We start from the raw sequence: 23,492 nt of genomic DNA, 5'->3' as shown, positions 1-23,492 counted from the left end.
AGATTACATGGCGGGAGACCAGATTTCACAGTCCATGACGCGTTTTTCATGGTCGTGAATTTGGTAGGGCCCTAGGTATGGATCCACTGTTAACTTTTTCATTGCAAATCTTTATGTTCAGGAACACAAAATTCACTCCATCCACCTGCTGAAATATGAGTTTTAACAACTGCAACTAAAAGACGCTCAAAATCAGTACCTCTTTTAAATACAAAATTTTATACAGTGCCCATCACCATATTCAAGTGCCTCTAAAAAGAAACTGTTTAATTTTAGTAACTGTCCATGGTTACCAGTTTCCACCTTACAAATACATTTTATAAAGATTTTTCAATATAGTTTACAAAGACCAAACTACATAGAACATAAACGCTCCTAAATAAATCAGTCTATTGCAGAGGTCCCCGAACTGTGGGGCGGAACATTCGGGGGGCGCAGCTGGGGCCGGGCCAGCTCCCACCGGGGGAGGCACCACCCAGTTCTAGTCCTGGTCCAGGGTCCCGGGTGCCAGCCTCCACATTCCCCCCTCCAACAGCCGTGGCCCCACTCCCAGCCCAGCTCAGGGGGAGTTATGGGGAGGGGGGGCATGAGGTAAAGAGTCTTGGGACCACTGGTCTATTGAGTAAAAAAAAAAAAAAAAAAAAAAAAAAAACCAAAGGAAAAAAAAAAGAAAGAAAAGAAAACCCACCCTTAAGTCTCTGGCCATGAGAAACATGATTTCTGCAATGCACTGTGGTATGCATGTCATTTATTCCAGCAATATAGAACTGAACAGATCAAGTAAAAATCTGGCCCTTATCCTGCAAGTGGTCCCACTAGAATCCATAAAACTACTCAAAAAAAGTTTGCAAGATCAGACCTTTTAACAGCAAGGGATCCATGATATCAACTCATACACCTGCATACGATTTCTCTCCCTTTATTTGTGTTTGTTTAAGAAGAAGGCCAAAAAAACATAAGGGTAAGAATGAAAACTAACCCTTATCTTACCCGCACTGTATTTCAGTATTGCACATATGAAATGTAAGTCAACCACAGTTCAGCAATACATGCAATACTTGGGCATACCAAGTAACTTCTAGTTTTCTGGCTTAACGCTCATGTATGATCCTTAACAAGTCTTTATACGAATTAGGATCACATGGGCTATCAACAAGTACAAAAGGAAAATAACACATTCATCAAGAATTTTGTGAAAGAGCTCATAGTGGCTAGCAACCCACTCTATTCAGGACAACAATACTGACACATTACATTGAAGATGTAACTGCCAAATGAAGCAAATCCTTCGATAAATACAGTTCAGACAAGCAGATTTAACACCTCAAAAAACTTGTCTATATACAAACTCAAAAGATAACTACAGTTTTATAATGTCACTTATATAGGGTGACCATATTTCCCTATGCTGAATACAGGACACCTGGTAAAATTACTCGTACTCAAGTAAGTTCAACGGTGATCAATCAGAACTATGCAGTACAATCGTTCAAATGAACATCAAGTTGACTGAGCACCCGTTAAAAAGAAATACAGCGTAGTTGGATTCTTTATATTTACCTTCTTATCTTTCAGGCTTTAGGGTTCACACTAGACATGTAAATACCATTTTAAAAATGAACCAAACGATTAAAAATATGTAATTTAAATGGTTAACCAATTAAGCAGCTGGGGCCGATCCTGCCGGCCAACGCAGCTGGGGCTTATCTGCTGGCATGGCTGGCGCCGCCCAGAGCGTATTGTTCATATATATAGTTCATCAATCAGGATTTGGAGGCAGGTCAGATAAAATGATTTTAAAATAATACCTAGCACTTACAGTACAGTATAATTTCAGTTAACCTAATTCCTTTTATCTGAAAATCCTAGTTATCTGAACCCAGAGTGCATCCCCCATGTCACCCTATATTGGTTGGTAGTACTCATGTTTATGTGAGTGCCCGATTATCTGAAAGTTTTGGCTGTACCCCAGGCCATTTGGATAAAGGGGAGCGTACTGTACTTCATATCAGAGTACATTACAGGTGAATCCTTACTACTGGAAGTGAGTTAGGGAGTGTGTCTAATTTGTTATATCAAGGAATTGTGAACCGATGTTTTTAGTACTACTCCTGCTTCTGCTTTTAATTCACTCTGATTTTGAGCAAGTCAGTATGGTTATGATCAAGGAAGAGACTGAGTAAAAACAATGCTGTGTTTCTTGACATCTGTTTCCCTGCATAGCTATTCAGTCATAAAAAAAAAGTTATGACAAACATGTTGTTTTGTATCCTGGCTAGACTGGTAGAGCAAACATTGCTATGGGACAGGAAGCTGGATTCTATATCATTTTGTATACATCAGCAGCACTACAACTGAATCTTTTATTTCTAGTGATGATGCTCAAGACTAAGTACAAGGCTCTAAGATTCCAGGTTGAGTTTTCAGTGTTGTCAAAACAAAAACAAAAAAACATCTTTTTACTTTTAGACTGAGCAAATCTGATGTGGAATCATTAGGATGCAATAAATATGGAACCTCACAATGCCATTTTTCAGAGGCTAACTCTGCCCTCAACATCTTCATTTTAGAGGAGAAAATACTAATATCTGTGTGGAATTATGGAGTTTAATGTTTATAAAATGCTTTGATATTCTTTGAAAGACATTTTAGAAGTGCAAAGCAGCACTCTGCATTAAAGAAATATGGAGACTAAAAAAATATTCAAACTGAAATGTGATTTTTTTTAAGTTGATATTTTTACATTTTCTTGTCCAGATGAGGATTTTGGTTGTGCAGGGCTAATACAGTAAGGCTGTGTCTACACTACAGCCTATGTCGGCACCCCCCCAAACAACATAAGTTACATTGATATGAGCGTTTGTGTGCACAGCACTGTCAGCAGGAGAGCTTCTGCTGCAACATAGCTTATGATGCTCATGGAAGTGTTTTTTTTTGTTTTTGTTTTTTTTTTTTTAACGTCAATGGGAGAGCTCTTCCATCAGCATAGAGCTCTTTACCAGATGCACTATAGTGGCACAGCTGTATTGGCACAGGTGCACTGCTACAGCGCTGTATGTACAGACATGGCCTTAGAGACTTGTTATCCTGCTAAGGGGATTTTGGTGTTTTAGGATGTATGCTAGCCGGTCATCTGCTACTGGTGTGTAACATTATAGGCATAGAATGTTTGATCCTGGGAAATGTTGTTGTTGCTGAAACAGATGCTGAGTGTCACAGGATAAATATAGGGTGACCAGATGTCCTGTTTTTAAGCCCTCCTACAAGTGTCCCAACTTTTTCTTAAAAACGGGCAAACTGTCCCGGATTTTGTCTCCCCCGCCCATCAGTACTGATGGGTCCACTCCTGCTGCTGTCCAGACCCCTGCTTGCCAGCCGCCCGTCCACTAGCGGTGAGTTGGAGGGTCCAGTGGCCAACGATAGGGAAGGGTGTGCAAGGCTGGTGGCAGGGTGAAGATGCAGCTGGCAGGGCCTCCCGCTCCCCTGCTGGTCTGTCAGCGCAGCCCCTGCTGTGTGCCAGCTCTCGGCCAGCAGAGCTGGCAGTGTCCCCTTTCCAGCTGGCACTGGCTGCGCACTGCAAGCTGCAGTGGCTGATGAGTGTGGGCAGGCGCCAGACGGTGGCCGGTTACGTGTCATCTTGGCTGCCCACCCATCGGCCCTTTAAGTGCTCCCCCTCTCGCTGTCTTTCCTTTTTGCCCTTTCATGCCACCCCCCACCCCACTGCTCCTCCATACCCCCCCCAGCAGGGCACATCCCACTCCCGGTACAGTAACTCCTCACTTAACATCATCCTGGTTAATGTTGTTTTGTTGCTGATCAATTAGAGAACATGCTTGTTTAAAGTTGGGCAATGCTCCCTTATAAGGTTGTTTGGCAGCCGCCTGCTTTGTCCACTGCTCGCAGAAAGAGCAGCCCGTTGCAGCTAGCTGGTGGGGGCTTGGAACCAGGGAGGACTGGCATCAACCCCATCAGTTCCCCTAAGTTCCCTGTGTGGCAGCCACCCAGAAGGCTATCAATTGCCAGCAGTTCAGCTGTCTCTCCCCGCCCCCGCCATGTGCTGCTCCTGCCCGCTGCCTTGGAGCTGCACCCAGGAGCCTCCTGCTAGCTTTGCGGGGGGGGGGGGGGGGGGAGGAGGGAGAGAGATGGGGAAGGAAGAGAAGAGGAGCACTAATATCATCTCTCCCCCTTGCTCCTTTACCCCAATGTCCACAGAGCACGGGGAAGACACAAGAGGGCTCAGAACAGAGGGAGCTTGCTGGCAGCAGCTGCTGTCTCAACTTGCTGACCTACTTCAAAAGGCAATGTACTTAGAGTGGGGTCAGCGTACTTAAAGGGGTAATGTGCGTCTCTCTCTCTCACACACACACAGGGTGTATGTCTGTCTCTCCCCCCCCCCCACCTCTCTCTCACACACACACACCCCCCTCTGCAATGCTGTCTCCCCTCCCTCCATTTGTGCTGCCTTGTAGAGTGTGAGGCTACATTAACAACGTGTTAACCCAGGGGTTTTCAAATTGGGGGTCGGGACCCCTCAGGGGTTGCGAGGTTATTACATGGGAGGTCGCGAGCTGTCAGCCTCCGCCCCAAACCCCACTTTGCACCCAGCATTTATAATGGTGTTAAATATAAATTAAAAACATGTTTTTATATGTGGGGGGGGGTCTCACTCAGAGGCTTGCTATGTGAAAGCGGTCACCAGTACAAAATGAGACCCACTGTGTTAACCCTTGAGGGCTCAGCCAAGTGCTAGTTCATCATTTAGCAGTAATGCATTCCCTGGGAAATATCCCACCCTCTGACTTCACCACCTCAACCAAGCTTCACAATCATCATTGCTGTGTCCAGTATTACATTATTTGTTTGTTTAAAACTTATACTGTGTGTGTGTGTGTGTGTGTGTGTGTGTGTGTGTGTGTGTGTAAGTAAATAAATATTATAGAATTTTGTCTGGTTAAAAAAAAAATTCCCTGGAACCTAACCCCCACTACTTACATTAACTCTTATGGGGAAATTGGATTCACTTAACATCGTTTCACTTGAAGTAGCATTTTTCAGGAACATAACTACAACGTTAAGCGAGGAGTTACTGCACTGTGCAGAGAACCAGCCCCTAGTCAGAGCACTCAGCTCACGAACAGCCTGGCCAGCAGGCTCCTTCCTTCCCTCACTGCCTCTGACTGGGCTGGCATCCGAGGAAAACCCAAGACCCTCCAGCCCAGAGCACTGGCCAGGAGGAGCCAAGCCCTGCCTGTGCCAAAGCCCCCTCACTCAAGGGAGAGGCTTAATCACCACCTTAACTGACGTAAATTATGCTGATATAGGCTGTCGTGTAGACATAGCCTCAGATGCTGAGCTTTCCATCTATCCTGATGCCAGTTTCACTAGGTTTCCAAATTACCAGTGGTAGATAAGACCTGAATTTCTCAGGTACAAAATCAAATAGAAAAAACACTAACAAAAACCTTTCAGATATACTGTATGCATATGCATTAAATTACAAAGAAGCTAAAATGGGGCCAAAATCTTGATTTTTTTCCTTTGCAAGTCACCTTTAAGTTTTTGTCTCAGGAATCTTATTTACTTTTAACAAGCAGCCTAGTATTCTACTATGCACTCTCCGTGGTTCCACACAGTAGACAAAACATTTTGTAACTGAAGTTCAGTTTCAAGTTTGAGACCTTCCAGCTGCAAATTTCATCAACGATATTTCAGTCCTTTTAAAACCTAAATTACACTCACGCACATGTATATGAATATTTCAAGCTGGCAAGCCAATAAATTGACATTCTTTTCCACCTTGCTTTTTTATCAGTCGACTTATACTGCTAACCTAAGAACATAACCAACCATGAATGAAACACAGCAGAAGTAAGTTATAAAAGGTAATCAATTAAATTTATAAAAAGCAACATCAGCATCACTTGCATCTGAAGAAGTGAGGTTCTTACCCACGAAAGCTTATGCTCCCAATACTTCTGTTAGTCTTAAAGGTGCCACAGGACCCTCTGTTGCTTTTTACAGATTCAGACTAACACGGCTACCCCTCTGATACTTGAATTAAATTTATATTATTCATTTTTCCCCAGTCAGAAGTTTCTTCCTCTAGCATGCAATGGAACACCACACAGGCCCAATATACACACCATATTGCAATGGTTTAACTAAATGTGTGATTTAAAAATCAAACAGGTGCAAAACCCTCTGTGAACATGTATAACTCAATTTAAGCCTTTCTTACGTTGACTTAGTTAAATCAATTCCTTGCCATCTTAAGCTAAATCAGTATAAGCCGGGGTTAAACTGATTTAAGTGTCTATGTAGGAATCTGCACCAATTTAACTAAATTTAAAAACAAATGTTTAAATTGATTTAGTTAAACCAGTCCACCTTGTATGAATAGAAAACCAAAAATCTATCCTAAGAGAGGGGTACATAGACCCTTGGAAAAAAATAATTGCTCCAAGACACTACTGTTCTTTTCTTAAGTAAGGTCTAGGTGAAGCGTGAGACAAGCTATGAAACAAAGCATTTTAAAATTAGACAAATCCTATTTTTCAGGTCCATTAAAAGGAAAAAAATTAATTAGATGGTTCTAAAGCAATATACTAAAACACCATGACCAGACTAAAAAAAGCATACCTTGATTTATGCAATTTGTCTTAAGTTCTCTTGAATAAAGAATCTGAAAAGTAGAAAAGACTATTAGAGACAAGATTCACAAACATATTCACAACTCTGACATAGCTAGAATATCAGTTATTGAACTTGATTTATGTGTTCTTAAATACGTAACTTAGTAACCACTTAAATTTTGGTGGGGTTTGTGAACTCTGCATTGGACACCTGAGGAGCATGTTTACAGACTCCCGCAGTAAGGCAACTATTCCAGATAAGGATAAATATTCAGAGTAAAAAGAGAAGTCTAAGATGGCAGAAGTGTGTTGATAAAAGTTTGTAAAAGTTTTGTTTACTAATGAGTTTGCATAATATGAGCTACATATTTACTCTGGAGTGCGTTATTTTCTTTAAGAGAGTGGAGAGTTTCGGAAAGGTACTAATCTGAGAGCTCTGTCAATGGAAGATCCTGATTTATCCACCAGAATACAGTACAGGCAGTAATAATGCAAGTTCCTGAACATTGCCCTACCAACGTGGCAAATGATCGAGAGGGACCACATCTCGGAATTAAAGTCAGCATTTCCTCTTACTGACCATTCAGTCCGTGTTAGAGAATGCTAACAAAGTTAACTGGATGGTATTTTTCAACATCAACATGTGTCCCACAAGGAACTGAGCTGAGACCACACAAGTATCACTGATGGCCTTCAGGGCCCCAGTAGCCTAATGGATAAGGCACTTTCCTCTGTTTAGTCACTTCTGCTCCAACTTCTCACAGATTCATCTCCTTATTAAAAATATATATATTTTAAAAGGAAAGATTAGACAAATCTTTGCATTAAAAAGATTCTGGTTTGAATGCATCATGGTGGACTGAACTAACAGATCTTTTCATCTTTCATAACACTGAAACACCATGGGAGGAGACCACCAGATGCTGAGCTTTAGCCAACATATTTTTAGAACATGGGTCCAGCAGTGTGGCCTAATGGCTAGAACAGACAGACTCAGGAGTCTTGGGTTTATTCCCAGTGGCCTCTGGCCTACTGGGTGACCAGGCAAGTAATTTCACCTCTGTGCTTCAAGATATGCCACACTGCAGTGATTTCCCTACACTCCCCGAATTTCCCCAACCCCTCCCCCCCCCTCCCAGTTTTGTGAACTAGTTACATGCCAAACCTGGTGGCTGAACTTTGTCCTCACCCACAACTATTTAACATTTGGGGACAATATATACCTTCAAGTCAGCGGCACTGCTATGGGTACCCGCATGGCCCCATAGTATGCCAACATTTTTATGGCTGACTTAGAACAACGCTTCCTTAGCTCTCATCCCCTAATACCCCTACTCTACATTGATGACATCTTCATCATCTGGACCCATGGAAAAGAAGCCCTTGAGGAATTCCACCATGATTTCAACAATTTCCATCCCACCATCAACCTCAGCCTAGACCAATCCACACAAGCGGTCCATTTCCTTGACACTACTCTGCTAATAAGCGATGGTCACATAAACACCACCCTATACCGGAAACCTACTGACCGCTATACTTACCTACATGCCTCCAGCTTCCATCCAGAACACACCACACGATCCATTGTCTACAGCCAAGCTGTAAGATACAACTGCATTTGCTCCAATCCCTCAAACTGAGACAAACACCTAAAAGATCTCTATCAAGCATTCTTAAAACTGCTGAAGTGAAAAAACAGATTGACAGAGCCAGAAGAGTACCCAGAAGTCACCTACTATAAGACAGGCCCAACACAGAAAATAACAGAACGCCACTAGCCATTACCTTCAGCCCCCAACTAAAACCTCTCCAGCGCATCATCAAAGATCTACAACCTATCCTGAAAGATGATCCCTCATTCTCACAGATCTTGAGAGACAGACCTGTTCTCGCTTACAGACAGCCCCCGCAACCTGAAGCAAATACTCACAAGCAACCACACACCACAGAACAAAAACACTAACCCAGCAACCTATCCTTGCAACAAAGCCCGATGCCAACTCTGTCCACATATCTATTCAAGTGACACCATCATAGGACCTAATCACATCAGCCACGCCATCAGGGGCTCGTTCACCTGCACATCTACCAATGTCATATAGGCCATCATGTGCCAGCAATGCCCCTCCGCCATGTACATTGGCCAAACCGGACATGTTAAGCATACATAACACCTTCTTGTCGAAGTGTCTTAAATGGGTCATCTTGATTATCACTCAAAAGTTTTTTTTCCTCCTGCTAACAATAGCTCATATTAATTAGCCTCTTAGAGTTGGTTGGGCAACTCCCACCTTTTCATGTTCTCTGTATATATATATATATCTCCTCACTATATGTTCCATTCTATGCATCCAATTAAGTGGGCTGTAGCCCACGAAAGCTTATGCTCAAATAAATTTGTTAGTCTCTAAGGTGTCACAAGTACTCCTGTTCTTTTTGCGGATACAGATTAACACCACTGCGACTCTGAAACATGCCAATTTAGTGACTGTTTGGAAATCTGAATTGAAATTGAAACATTAATACACACTTTAAAAGCATATACAGTGTATGATAAAATACATGTATCTGAAAAAGTAGAATAGATTTCAAAAGTATGAACATAGACTAGCTTCCTTATACAGTTGTTGTTTTTGATGACAATGTCAGTGCATTCATTTCGGTGATGTTGGCTAACCTAATAATTACAAATGATGATTTGTAAGCGAAGTCTAAATGAGCTCTCCCTGACAGCTAGTGATGAGCTGGGGATGGAGCAAAAGGCTTCAGGACCAGATTGTATTTACATTCACACCTGATAGATTTTGGTTGGGGTTGGGTTACACAGCACTTGAATGCTAGGGGGGAGGAGGGGGAATGAAATGTTGTTTTTATTGTATGAGTCAAGGGCAGTAGAACTGTACTTAGCCTGTGCTGATTGAGGGCATCAAGAGAGAGGGTGGGGACCTGTCCCTCTCCACTATTTAAAAACAGAGCTGATTAGGCTCCATAGATAGTCTTTTGTTCTGTTAAGTGACCACTGCAGCTGAAATCACTGATAATCAGGTCTAAGTGCTTAGTCCTGCTGTGGGGACAGTGTTCCTGTGGGTAGAGTGTTTTTGTGCAAGAGACAGCCCAGACTGCACTAGCAGTGAGGTTCCCCCAAGAGACCAACTCACAGAGGTCACAGTGGCAGGTGGCAGCAGAAGGTGACTGCGCAGGGCCATTGGCAACAGAGTGGTGGAATGAACGGTGGCACAACGAACAGCTGTGGCATGAGTGAACAGTGAGCAGCTGGAGGAACGAGCAAGGTGCCTTCTTGCCCCCCCCCCCCCAGGAGGTGTACTCACGTGAAAGCACCTCTGAACTCTGAGTCTCCACTGACCAAGGACAACACCAGTGAGTGGGGTGCGGTGAAGGGAAAAGTGAGGGGCACGTTGAATAAACATTTATTTGTTGGACTATATTTTAGTGACTTTGCTCCAGAATGCTAGATTTGTGACTGGGAATGGAAACTTATATAAATATGTTTCCTAGTAGGCCAAGATTTTTAAAATGCATTATTTGCCAAGGTTGTTATCTCACATCGTTGCTATCTTGAGAGGTCATTATATTGGGGAGTTTCTGTACTAAACATTTTTTATTATTATAATTAATTTTTACATAAGAATGGTCATACTGGGTCAGACCAATGGTCCATATAGCCCAGTAACCCATCTTCCGACAGTGGTCAAGGCCAGGTGCTTCAGAGGGAATGAACAGAACAGGGAATCATCAAATGATCCATCCCATGTTGCCCATTCCCAGCTTCTGGCAAACAGGCTAGGGCAGGGGTCGGCAACCTTTCAGAAGCGGTGAGCCGAGTCTTCATTTATTCACTCTAATTTAAGGTTTCGCATGCCGGTAATATATTTCAATGTTTTTTAGAAGGTCTCTCTCTATAAGTCTATATATTATATAACTAAACTGGTGTTGTATTGTAAAATAAACAAGGTTTTCAAAATGTTTAAGAAGCTTCATTTAAAATGAAATTAAAATGTTGATCTTACGCCACCGGCCCGCTCAGCCCGCTGCTGGTCTGGGGTTCTGTTCACCTAGGCCGGCAGCAGGCTGAGCGAGGCCTGCGGCCAGGACCCCGGCTGGCAAGGGTCCAGCAGCCAGAACCCCAGACCAGCAGCAGGCTGTGTGGGGCCGGCAGCCAGGACCCCAGACCGGCAGTAGACGGAGCGGCTCAATTCACTGCCGCTCAGGGGTTCCATCCGCTGGCTCCTGCCAGCCGGGATCCTGGCTGCCGGATCCACTCAGCCCGCTGCCAGTCTGGGGTCCCGGCCCTCCCCACATACAGTGGGTACCTACCTTCTCCCTGGTTCTGGCCATTCTCTTCCTCTCTCTGCACGGCGCGGGAGAGGCCGGCAGCTTGCTGCACTCCGGCCCAGGAGCACAGACCCCGTGGCTTGCCGTGCCGGGAGAATGGGGTCATTTGCCCACCCCGTGCGCACGGCTATGCTTCTGCTCCCTGCCCCTGCAGGGGGAGCACAGGGTAGAGGAGGAGAGCGGGCCGCGCTGGGCAGGATTTTTAATGGCACGATGGAGTCCCGGCAGGCTTCCAGCGTGCCATTAAAAATCGGCTCGTGTGCCGTCTTTGGCACACATGCCATAGGTTGCCGACCCCTGGGCTAGGGACACTCAGAGCATGATGTTGCATCCCTCCTCATCCTGGCTAATAGCCACTGATGGACCAATTCTCCAGGAATTTATCTAGTTCCTTTTTTAATCCTGTTATAGTTTTGGTCTTCACAGCATCCCCTGGCAAAGACTTCCACGGGTTGACTTTATGTTGTGTGAAGAAGTACTTCCTTTTGTTTTTTTTAAAACCTGCTGCCTATTAATTTCATTAGGTGACTGCTAGTTCTTATGTTATGTGAAGGATTAAATAACATTTCCTTAGTCACTTTCTTCACACCAGTCAAGATTTTATAGACCTCTATTGTATCTCCCCTTAGTCATCTCTTTTCTAAGCTGAAAATTCCCAGTCATTTTAATTTCTCCTCCGGTTTCATACCCATTTCTGTACCTTTTCCATTTCCAATCTCTCTCTTTTGGGATGGGGTGACCAGACCTGCACACAGTATTCAAGGTGTACACATACCATTGTTTTTATATAGAGGCAATATGATATTTTCTGTCTTATTATCTATCCCTTTCTTAATGATTCCCAACATTCTGTTTGCTTTTTTGACTGCCACGGCACATGGAGCGGATGTTTTCAGAGAACTATCCACAACGACTCCAAGATCTCTTTCTTGAGTGTTAACAGCTAATTCAGACTCCTTCATTTTGTATGTATAGTTGAGATTGTTTTCCAATGTGCATTACTTTGCATTTATCAACATTGAATTTCATCTGCCATTTTGTTGCCCAGTCACCCAGTTTTGTGAGATCCCTTTGTAACTCTTCGCAGTCTGCCTGGGACTTAACTATGTTGAATAGTTTTGTATCATCTGCAAATTTTGCCACCTCACTGTTTACCCATTTTTCCAAATCATTTATGAGTATGTTGAATAGTAATGGTCCCAGTACCAACCCTCTCTCCAGTCTGAAAACTGGTAATTTATTCCTACCCTTTATTTCCCATATTTTAACCAGTTACTGATCCATGAGAGGACTTCCCTCTTATCCCATGATGGCTTACTTTTCAAAAGTCAATTGAAACTAAATACTTTTTTCTTTTAATTATATTTTTTTAGAAATCTAGACCTGTTGTGTGTTTTGGTGTAACTTGCATTATCCTTATGTTAAATTTGCATTATCCTAACAAAACATTTACTTTATTCATATCTCTTTTATATATCGCATCAGCCCTGACACCCCCCCCTGTAAACTCGAACACCCCCCAACCCCATTTCAATTCCTGGGGAAACTACTGCCACACTGCCATCACAGAGCACGTCTGTAGCTAGCTAGCTTGGGTATACACAGCAATGAAGCCAAGACCGCACAGACTGTGGAGCCTGCTGGAGATACTGGGTGATTTCTCACACAGGTAACTCCGCGTGGAGTCCGCACGAGCCCCAGGATTGACAAGCAAAGTCCCCCTCAGTTTCCTCCATCTGTAAAATGGGGACAATGATCCCGCCTCCCCCCACCCCCACCCCCACGTGGAGAGCTGCGCACCCGCAGCGCCAGGCGGGAGCCGCCAAGGGGCTGCCCAAGCTGGGGGACAGCGCACAGCCCCGCTCTCAGCGCAGGGCCCCTGGCACCGCCACCCCAGGGGCTCCGCGCAAGCCGCCCCCACCTCCTGTAAACACGCGGGGCCACCGCTCGCAGGCCGGGGGGAGAGGGGGGAGGTGTCCCCACAAGAGGCGGGGGGTGTCACCGCCCCGCGCTGCTCGAAGGGCAGCCCGCGCCCCCCGACAGCCCCGCCGGCCACAGAAACGCGCCTGAGGGGCTGTCCCCCCGCGAGACCCGCCACGAGCCGGGCCCCGCTGCCGGGGGCTAAACGCTGAATAAACGACTCCGGCACGGGAAGGGTGGGGGGTAGTAGTAGCAATTACGACTTACCGCCTAACCCGCGCGCTCAGCTGGACTCCGCCATGATGCCGACCTCCGTCCCGCCCCTCCACACGTCAAAACGTCGCAGCCGCGACGGGCTCCCAGGGCGGCCAAACTAAGTCATTCCGCCCCTCTGCCCTCAGCTCCACACAAACACTCCCCCCCTCCTCACCAGAGCGAGGCTGGCCCCACCCCCCGTTCCGCAGGTGAGGGATGGCACGTTGCGCTGAGTTTTGAGTCCTGGACTTCTCCCGCCTCCGCTCACAGGGCGGAAGGAGGCGGGGCTGGGGCTGCCGAACGTTCCACTCGGGAGGGTGGGGCCGGGTTTGTGGGAATATTGTTCGTTGTCCCGCGCCCCCCTAGTGGCCACGCCGCTCCCCGACGCTGGGGCACGTGTCCCTACGTTTGTCTGCCGCCAGGGGGCTGCAACCTGTGTGGCAGCTTCGCAGGGACTCCTGCAGCTTGGGCTCCGAGCACACCCCGGCTCCCGGCCCGGGAGACTCCCGCTGAAAGCGCCGGACTTGGCGCCACTCACCTGTGGCTCCCTTCGGGCTGCACAGGCACCTGGCCAGGGACCCTGCCAAGGCTGCGTTATGAGGGGTGATAGCCTAACAGCTCCAGTTCACATGCGACCACCAGGATACATCTGACCAAAGTTTGCCCCAAGGCCGAGCACAAGGCTTAGGTACTACATATGTCCCCTGGAAGCCGTTTGGTGCAGCTGTGAATTTAAATAGTGCCATCCCTCAACATTCAAAACAATGGAAAATCAGATCGCCTTAAGCATTGTAAGTTTGATTAAAAAGATAGATGTGGGGTTCTTTGTTTTCTAATGTCTGCGGTTTAAAGATGGAATCAGGTCCCCACTGCAAGCTTCTCTCCACAACCCACAGAGCAAGAAAGTTACCCTTGTAAAAAAAAAAAAAAAAAAAAAAACAGAGCTCACCGTCTTCTACAAACCTGTAATTCATGTGCTGGTGCTTTACTACAAACATAAAATAGTGCAAAAGTTAAGGTAAAATTGGAAGAGTTGGCAACCAGTTGGTGGTTGTGTAGTGTTATGAGCTGGGTGAAACTTTATGATGGGTTGAGTTAAAAACTCATGGAGATTGAGGGGTGGGACTACACCCTTCAGTTAAGGTAAGTGTAAGGCTAGGCCCCCACCTAAGGCAAAAGGAGTACGTGAGTTTACCTAGGGGCTTTAGCTAAGCATTGTTTTAGGTAGGACGTGTGTGAAGGGAAGGGAGAACACCAAGGAGCAGAGTGACCCAGACAGCCTGAAGGAGAAGCTGAAAGTAGAGTGTCTGACCCTGAACGAACCTGGGGAGAGATTTCCAGGTCAGGGATGAAAAGAGTGTTCTTGGTGCTGTAAGCAAACACAAGATGATGTACAATTATTGTAAATAAATAAGATTGCATCAAATAAATGCTTGTCACCAATTCTGGAACATCTCCAGGGTCCCAAACTTTGACTAGCCCCTCAGGTCAAACAGGGGCAACTGTAACGCAAGCAGCACATTGTGGGGTGGCAACATTCCCTCAATACCAACTCAGACCTGTACTCTTCATCTAGTCATGCTTTATTTCCCTGAATCTGTGGAGGCTGACTCTGACCTGACTCTGTTCCTGCAGGCCTCTGGCTGAGATTTTCAAAGCCACCAAGGCTCTTCTATTAAAATTATTGGGACTTGGATGATCATATGCCTTTGGAGTCATTTAAAGCCTTAGTCTATAATGTTTCACATACTCCTCAAATAGCAGTAACACCTTTTTATATACTTTTATTTCTCAACTATAGGGTTATTAGTAAAAATAACTCTTAAATCATACATTTGGAGAGCATTGGCCAAAAGTTTGAAACCTGAGTGACTAAAGTTAAGTTTGTAAATCCATATTCAAGAACCCACAAAAGTGACCTGATTTTCAAAGATGCTGAGCACTTTATTTCAACAGTATTTGTGGGTGCTCAGCACCTTTGGCCTTATTAGCCCTGATGATAAATTTAGAAATCTAATTTGGGCACCCAGGTTTCAAAACTTGGGGCATTCAACTTAGTTTACCTTACTTAAAATCATGTTGCATTCCCTATGCTTTACATTTGACTTTGCAAAACTCATTCAATACAAAATTACACATTTAAAATTAAGCCAACTTGTGCCCATTCGAACTCCCATTGATTTAAATAGCAGCAACTTTGGGTTCCTAGTAGATCTGATACCAAATGGAGAGAACAACAAAACTGATATTTTTTAACTTGCAGCAATATCTCACCTGAAAAGAGAATGATAATGTATCTGAAACATCTCAAAGTGCACATATTCACAGTTTTATTTTGGAGCAGCCTGTATCTCCTTCAGGGCATAAAAACAGCTTTTTGTAATTGCATTAAGGATGTCATGCTAATCCATTTGCAGTGTCCTTAGAATCCTTTTTTCTAGAAACAGATTTTCTCCCTATAGCAAGTAGAAAAAGTGTGTGAAAGCCATGGGTCTACTAATAGGAGCTTTTCATCTAACAGCAGATAAAGCCTAACAGTCTCTGCCTCCATCTATGAATATTATTACACTTAAGCTAATTATACAACATTTTTATCTGAGGCCAGTCACAGGCAAATAGGATAGCAGTGGGAGCAAAGTAATGGGAAAAATTAGAACAGGACAAAGAGAGACAAGAGTTAACAGAATACACAATAAAGTGCTGAAGCAGTCTTTTAAAACTGTGTAATCTGTGTAGGCCAGGTTCCTGAGAGCTTGTATGCATCATCTGGTATCAGACATTGAAATATTGCTGCTGTTGATTAAAAGATCATAAATGTTTGTGTTGAATCTGTATGTAAAGTCTGTGGTAAAGTGTTCAGAGATCCTGCCCATGAAACACAAAGTGATGATGGTAACTCATCAGTATGTCAGCTTTAACTGCTCCCATCTCTACCTTGCAGCAGTGAGTGGTGCTAATCTCTTCTCAATCTCCCTTCCTCATAACTGATTTTGTTTAATAGACTGTAAAGCCAAAAAGGACCACTATCATCATCTAGACTGACCTCCTTCATAACACAGGCCATAGAATTTCACCCAGTGATTCTTGTAGTAAGGGAAATTATTCTTCCATACTATATGTGATTATCAAGCCCAATGTCTGTTGAATGAAATAGAGCATGTCTTTGAATTAGTGCCTCTGCATTTGTTGAAGAGGATGACTGAAGAGGCTTGAGAACTAAGGAGGAGCAACCACTGCTTGGAGAAAAGCAACAAAGGGACAAGACACTGGCCGTTGCAATAGCTTTATATCTCAAACCCTCCACTTTGCATCTACCAAATACTTCAATACCCTCTTCAGCAAGGGACAAACAATGCAAACAAAATTATTCTAATTCTTTAAGTGTCAGGTCTGCAGAGAATGGATATTGAATGGTTTCACAAACCTGCAGCAGGATCTCTGGAGGATGTCAGCAGTCCTTCTCAGCAGCTTTTGTTACTGCCTGGCCTGCCCACGTATAGACCATCGATGGAACCGGCAGCACCATTTCCTGCTCCTCCTCAGAGTAAGAATCGTTGGACTCAAAAGGTGGAAGTGTAGCCAGATGAATAGCATCCCAACAATGTTGGAGTATCCCTGTCCCTACTAGAGCTTAGAATAGAGAGTGACGTGTGGACCACATATGGAAGTCTCTCTCTATCACCACGTCTGCGAGGATCAGTGACGCTGAATCCATGTACATTTCCAGATCCTGAATAAGGGTGTACTGAGGTCAGGCAGGAGGAGAACTGGCTTTGGAATTGGATACATTGGTATGGATGCAGTTGTCTGGGTGTGGTGTGGAAACCACTGGTGCAAAAGGCAATCTGCTCCTACCGTCCTTATACACCTTTGCAGATGGTGTCTGAGCACTAGAAGTTCTTGGTACTGTCAGTGCTGGCCCGTGATCTCCATGAGTTCCAGATGAGCCATCTCAGGGGAATGAAGTCTCACTTGATCCCAAGGGAAGGGGGAAAGCCACCCTCTTCTTAGGAGGGTCATTTTGCCCTCCTTCCTCTAAGGGTGCTTCTCCTTATCCTCATCATACCTTTTTTCAGAGACATTCTTGGGTGTGCTGGAGAGGTCTGTTGGTACTGGCAGGACAGTGCTTGACAACTCCAGTTGATGAGGCAAGGGGTGGGAAGGTCTCAGGTCCGACCGAGACCTCATGTTGAGCTCCATCAGGTGCTTGCGAAGCCTGAAGCCCCAGAAGAGCTTGGTGTGGGGAGGAAAGGAGCAGCAGATGTCACATTTGGATGGGATGTCTGACTCCTCCGGCAGTAAAGGCAGCTCTTGTGTGGGTTGCTTACCAGGAAGACTCAAGAGCAGGAGAGGCAGGCTTGAAGGCTGGTACTTTGGGCATCTCTGCCCAGATCCCTGCTAATTAAACTAAGACTATATGCTAACTAACAAAACTATTAAAAATATATAAACAATATTTTTACAGGAAAGGTGAGCTTCAGAAGCTGAAACTACAGACACAGGTGGTTCCATCTTAGACCGTGAGAGGTAGAAAAGGAACTGAAGAGGCAGTTGATCAGTGCCACCCTCAGGTCATGGCACAAGACAGCATAATGTGCAGGCATGGACCAATGGACAATGGTATTGAAAAATGTCCAGTCCTGGGCACACAGAGCACATGCGCACACAAAGTGAATACCCATAGGAACCAGCACTCAAAGACAACAGTTACTTGGAAGTAACCTCTCTTTCTGCTTCGAGTCATCCCTATATATTCCCTTTTGTAAGAGATTAGCCAGCAGTACAACTGCCTAGGAAGGTGGGTTAAGGAGTCCTAGGTGAACAAGGACTGCAAAATTGCCAAAACAAGCATCAGCTGCAGATAGTAGTTCAAGAGAGTATTGGAAGTGACCACAATTTCACTCTCCCACATCAAACTTAAGTGAGGAACATTTTTTTCTATATATGTACAAATGCAGAGCTTCAAGCAACAGCTCTGCAAATTCTACAACCAAGACAGAAGGACTTCAATGGATGTTGTCTTCAAATTAGTTGTAAATGTTTTGATATATCCAGGTGACTCAACACCTGCCAAGTCTTACTAAGGGTATGAAAGATGTATAAAAGAGAGTTGGGGAAATACAGGTAGTTTAGAGGCCTATTTGAGATGGAAACAGATAACTTGAGAATGAAAATTGATATTTGAGGTACTGACTGACCCGATCAGATTTCTCATATGGACTAAAGTTTATAGGGGACTGGCCATGCAGTCTGTATCTCAGCTGTGGCTATGAGAAATGTCTTCTTCTCAGGTGTATCGTACACATGGTATAGGAATCACTCTGAGCCCAAGGTGCTTGAAAGAAATACTCTTTATTCAGTTACCAGTTCCAATTGCCTCTGCATAACTGCATATGGGCTTCTGCAGCACCGTTCCCACAGACTTCCTGTCTTTGAAGCTAAGCTACTTAAAGGTACAGAGCCCAGTACCACAGTACAGATGATATTCTGAGAATCAGCAGACCAGAGATCCTGAGAGCTTTGTGAAACAAGACTCTGACCCTAAATCAAAAGTGGTACATGCACTACAGGAAATACCCTCTGGTCAGGGAAGTGAATACATCCACCCCATGGCACTCAACACAACCATGCATACTGCTATAAAGAAATCCAGATTCCTTTGGAGCAGCCACGAAGGCAAAGCAGTTGCCTCAAGTAGCCCTAATGGTACATGCAGCAATTCTTCTAAAACCTAGAGTATTGCAACATGAGTGAGGACTGTTAGCCTTAAGCATGTGAGAGTAGAAGCTGAAGTTACAACCCATGCAACCTGGAAGAACTAATAGCATGGTTCTGAAGTGTTTGAAGTGTAATAGATGGTTTCAGGGTTCCTTCCCCACTCCGAACTCTAGGGTACAGATGTGGGGACCCGCATGAAAGCCCCCTAAGCTTATTTCTACCAGCTTAGGTTAAAACCTGGTACGCTGCCACCACCAAGTGATTTAACAAGAAACAGGGAAAGGACCACCTGGAGTTCCTCTTCCCCCAAAATATCCCCCCAAGCCCTTACACCCCCTTTCCTGGGGAGGCTTGAGAATAATATTCTAACCAATTGGGTCTTTGGAAAAATCAGTCAGGTTCTTAAAAGAAGGATTTTATTAAAAAGAAAATGTAAAAATCATCTCTGTAAAATCAGGATGGAAAATAACTTTACAGAGTAATCAGATCCAAAGAGCCCAGAGGAACCCCCTCGAACCTTAGTTTCAAAGTTACAACAAAACAGGGATAAACCATCCTCTAGCAAAGGTAAAATTCATAAATTGAGAAAACAAAGATAAACTAATATGCCTTGCCTGGCTGTTACTTACAAGTTTGAAATATGAGAGACTTGTTCAGAAAGATTTGGAGAACATGGATTGATGTCTGGTCCCTCTTAGTCCCAAGAGCGACCACCACCAAAACAAAGAGCACAAACAAAAGTCCTGTCCCTCCCTCTCCCCCCCAAGATTTGAAAGTATCTTGTGTCCCCTTATTGGTCCTTTGGGTCCAGTGTCAGCCAAGTTACCTGAGCTTCTTAACCCTTTAAAGGTTTTTGGTGCCTCTGGCCAGGAAGGATTTTATAGTATTGTATACAGGAGGGTTGTTACCCTTCCCTTTATAGTTATGACAGATGGCAATGCTTAAAGTAAGAGGAGCATGTTTTGTCAAAAGCTCCTGGGGTTTTTTTTATAAGAAACCACTAGATTTTTGAAAAATGCCCCTATTACACACAGTACAATTAAGATGTCAGGATGTTAACCTGAGATGATTCAGGATCAGGTGGAGAGTTTTACCCTAACCTGAAGACAAAGAGGATGTTTGAACCAAACTGGCAAGACCCATTTTGGCTATAACAATGTCTTGCTGCATCTCAACTGACATGCAGGCAGCTCTCCTGAAACAATGGAATCAGAGGGAACAGAGAGAAATTCCCAATTCCAGTGTATGGAAAAGGGAGTTTGTCAATAATGTGAGTCTTGTTTGATCTGGACTGGAGAGAATGGGCATTATCATGGGTAATAAAGAGGCCTAGTCTGGACATGTCATCTTATAAGTGGAAATTAGCCTGTCCTGTGGCATAGCAATAGAACTAACACACCAACAATTCTGAGAATTTGGTGCTATTTATCTCAATTGAGAATCCCAGATTTACAAGTTAAGTGCTTTCCCATTGGGCCTTATTGCTACCTGAGTACTCAGGTTCAGGTATGTAACTCCTGAGGGATCTGCTCTTGAAGCAAATTGCCTGCTATGCCCAAATGAAGGATGAAAGTCCAAGGTCTTCCTGGCATGTCAGTAGAATAGGTTCTAGGACTAAAGCATCGGGGAGGCGGAAGAGTGGTGGGGGAGAATATCGCCAAAGGGCCCACTCTGATCAGAACCAAGGCCTTTGTTGCTAAGATAGTGTTGTACCGGGAGCAGCTGCCAAAACGTACTTATTGTTGTTCCCTGGTAGCTCAGGGGATGTCAATGTGCAATTGACTTCACTTAGAAAGAACAAGACTGCTGGTCTGGTGATCGAGTATTCGCAGCTGATAGCAGGGTGGATAAAAATCAATGATTTAAAAAATAAAAAAATAAAAATCGGATTTTTTTTAAATTGGATTTTATTGATCAAATGCTTTTTGAGGAAAAAACCTATCTAAAGATACATTATAGCTCAAAGATATCTCCTCATGGAATAGGGATTATAAATTCTAATTCTATAGTATGACAGAGTATATTCATGTAATGCAGGGGTCGGCAACCTTTCAGAAGTGGTGTGGCAAGTCTTCATTTATTCACCCTAATTTAAGGTTTTGCGTGCCAGTAATACATTTTAACATTTTTAGAAGGTCTCTTCCTATAAGTCTCTATAAGATATAACTAAACTATTGTTATATATAAAGTAAATAAGGTTTGTAAAATGTTTAAGAAGCTTCATTTAAAATTAAATTAAAATGCAGAGCCCCCCCGGACCGGTGGTCAGGACACAGGCAGTGTGAGTGCCACTGAAAATCAGCTTGCATGCCACCTTTGGCAAGCGTGCCATAGGTTGCCTACCCCTGATGTAATGTTTATGAAAAGTTTTGTAAATGAGTTCCAGTAGTTCATGGATTAGGGACCCAATCTTATGATGTTCCAGGGGCTTCTGTATAGGTTATTTAGGTTAATCTTTCTATCTACCCAATGGGACTCAGTGCTCAGTCTAGAAGATACCATCAGAGATGCTTAGTTTTGCATTTCTCAAACTGTGGATTTGTGTCTCCAGAGATATTTTTGCTGTTAACAAGCATGTTATTTTTAAATAAATAAATAAATAAATAAATATAAGAGGTGAGAAACAACAGACCTCAACCCTATTGTCCCTCTGCAAACATAAGAGTCAATCCCTTATCTCTCTCTAAAAGTGCAAAGTTTCAAATAGTTCAATTAATAGAAAATTGTTGGGGGTGGAATAGATCTGGACAAGGAGAAGTCTGGAGATAAATGTGAGAAGGGAGGGACAGGCAGTAGAAACAAAAGTGAAACTGTTTGAGCAGCATATTCCAGAAGTCTTGAGGTCTTTCTTAGTGTAACCTTCATTGATTTGAGATTTACCATACCATTCTCTCACTAGAAGGGAAAACCTATAATGGCAGCAGGCTGTAAAAGAGACCCAGTTTGTGAATAAGAACCATTCAAGAAATATGTTTGCTGGTGATGTTTTAAAGGAAGTCACACCAGTGAACTGGTGGAAGTCACTTAAGGACTTGGATTCAGAGACTGTTGACGTGATAATCTCACTAAAAGCAGTAGCTTCTTCTGCCAGTGTAGAAAGAATATTTTCTTCCTTTGGACTAATTCATTACAAACTGAGAAATCGCTTGGGACCTGAAAAAGCAGGGAAGCTTGTTTTTCTTTTCCAGATTATGAACAAACAGGAAAATGAAGGTGAAGACAACTGAGTTAGCTGCAGAAGCCAATATTGTAAGTTTCTCATGTTGACCTGGCTGACATGGTTGATTTAATTTTGTAGTTTGTTTGTTTTAATATTTCATTTAACTATTTTAATTAAAAACAATTTTAAAGAAAATAAACCTGATTTTAAAAAACTTGAATGTTTTAACTAAATTCAAAAATTCATGATTGTTTTGTTAAAATAGCATATGTTTGCTGTTGAAGAAAAAAATCCAGAATACATAACATTGTTGTTTTAGTTAAATAAAACATTTAAAATGTCTGTCTGGTGATACTCTCCTCCTAGTACAGCATGGCAAGAAAAATCCTCCAAATATTAATGATTAACCTGTTGAATTGGAGATAGTTCATCTCCCAATGACTTCCTAAATATCTGCTTCAATTATCTTTGGTAATGAAATAACCAAACAGTCATTCATTTTCTGATATAGCTGTAAAACTAAACTGAAAAGTCTTCAAAATAAATCACTTAAAAATATATATAGTGCAGAGATAGGCAACCTATGGCACACGTGCCGATTTTCAGTGGCACTCACACTGCCTGGGTCCTGGCCACTGGTCCGGGGGGCTCTGCATTTTAATTTATTCTTAAACATTTTAAAAACCTTATTTACTTTACATACAACAATAGTTTAGTTATATATTATAGACTTATAGAAAGAGACCTTCTAAAAATGTTAAAATGTATTACTGGCACACGAAACCTTAAATTAGAGTGAATAAATGAAGACTTGGCACACCACTTCTGAAAGGTTGCCGACCCCTGGTATAGTGTGTACCTTCTAAAAATGAAACCTACATCTATCTCTGAGTTGTGAAGAATATGTATTAAGGTTATAACAACCAACAAGAATGCACTTTTATGTAGAAATCCATTATTTAAATCTCGAATCTTCCTGACTAGAGATTTAAATCATGATTTAAATCAAATCCACCCTGGCTGATAGTGGAGCAGACCCTAGAAAAGCTTTATGACTAGACTTCAGAAACAAAGCATTAATGCCAATGTTTGGACCCTATTATACTCCTGGACATTTTAAAAATTCAGGCATTAGTCTCAGATTAAAAGTCTTAGCCATCTTCAGAGCCAATAAGTGGGGTAGCACTGAATGAATAGGTTCCAAAGCTATCCCAGTGGAGTTCTGAGAATGAGTTTCCAGTGCCAAGGATGTTTTAGCACACAAGGACACCTTAGTTAAAGAACCCAGCTGAAAGATTTGGATTCAGAGCCTACTAAGGTTGTCCCAGGTCCTAGTAAATCTTTTGGAAAGAATCGGTTTGGCAGATAATATCTAGAGTGACTCCCACAAGAGGAATGCCTAGACCTTCATCTGACTCTGGGAGTAAACCACCAGTAGCTATCGCGTCTCA

General features: G+C 43.4%; 1 protein-coding gene across 13 annotated transcripts in view; it reads right to left on the bottom strand.

Moving 5' to 3' along the window:
* CDKAL1 (CDK5 regulatory subunit associated protein 1 like 1) overlaps positions 1-13,562 on the bottom strand; it is a 790,609-nt gene extending 777,047 nt beyond the window's left edge. For 9 of the 13 annotated variants that reach the window (XR_010597970.1, XR_010597971.1, XR_010597972.1 and 6 more), the window contains exons 1-2: positions 13,176-13,426; positions 6,640-6,682 (exon numbers count right to left, since the gene is read on the bottom strand). The gene's annotated coding sequence lies outside the window, so the exon portion shown is untranslated. Of the gene's footprint in view, positions 1-6,639; positions 6,683-13,175 lie in introns of all 13 variants that reach the window. The other 4 variants (XM_005281387.4, XM_065581964.1, XM_065581969.1 and 1 more) reach the window with 4 other exon arrangements.
* Positions 13,563-23,492: the final 9,930 nt, after the last annotated feature.

This window comes from Chrysemys picta, chromosome 2 (genome assembly GCF_011386835.1).
Source record: "Chrysemys picta bellii isolate R12L10 chromosome 2, ASM1138683v2, whole genome shotgun sequence".
NCBI classification, from domain to species: Eukaryota; Metazoa; Chordata; order Testudines; family Emydidae; genus Chrysemys; species Chrysemys picta.
The sequence above is the reverse complement of the archived record's forward strand: the minus strand, read 5'-3'. Positions and strand labels throughout refer to the sequence as shown.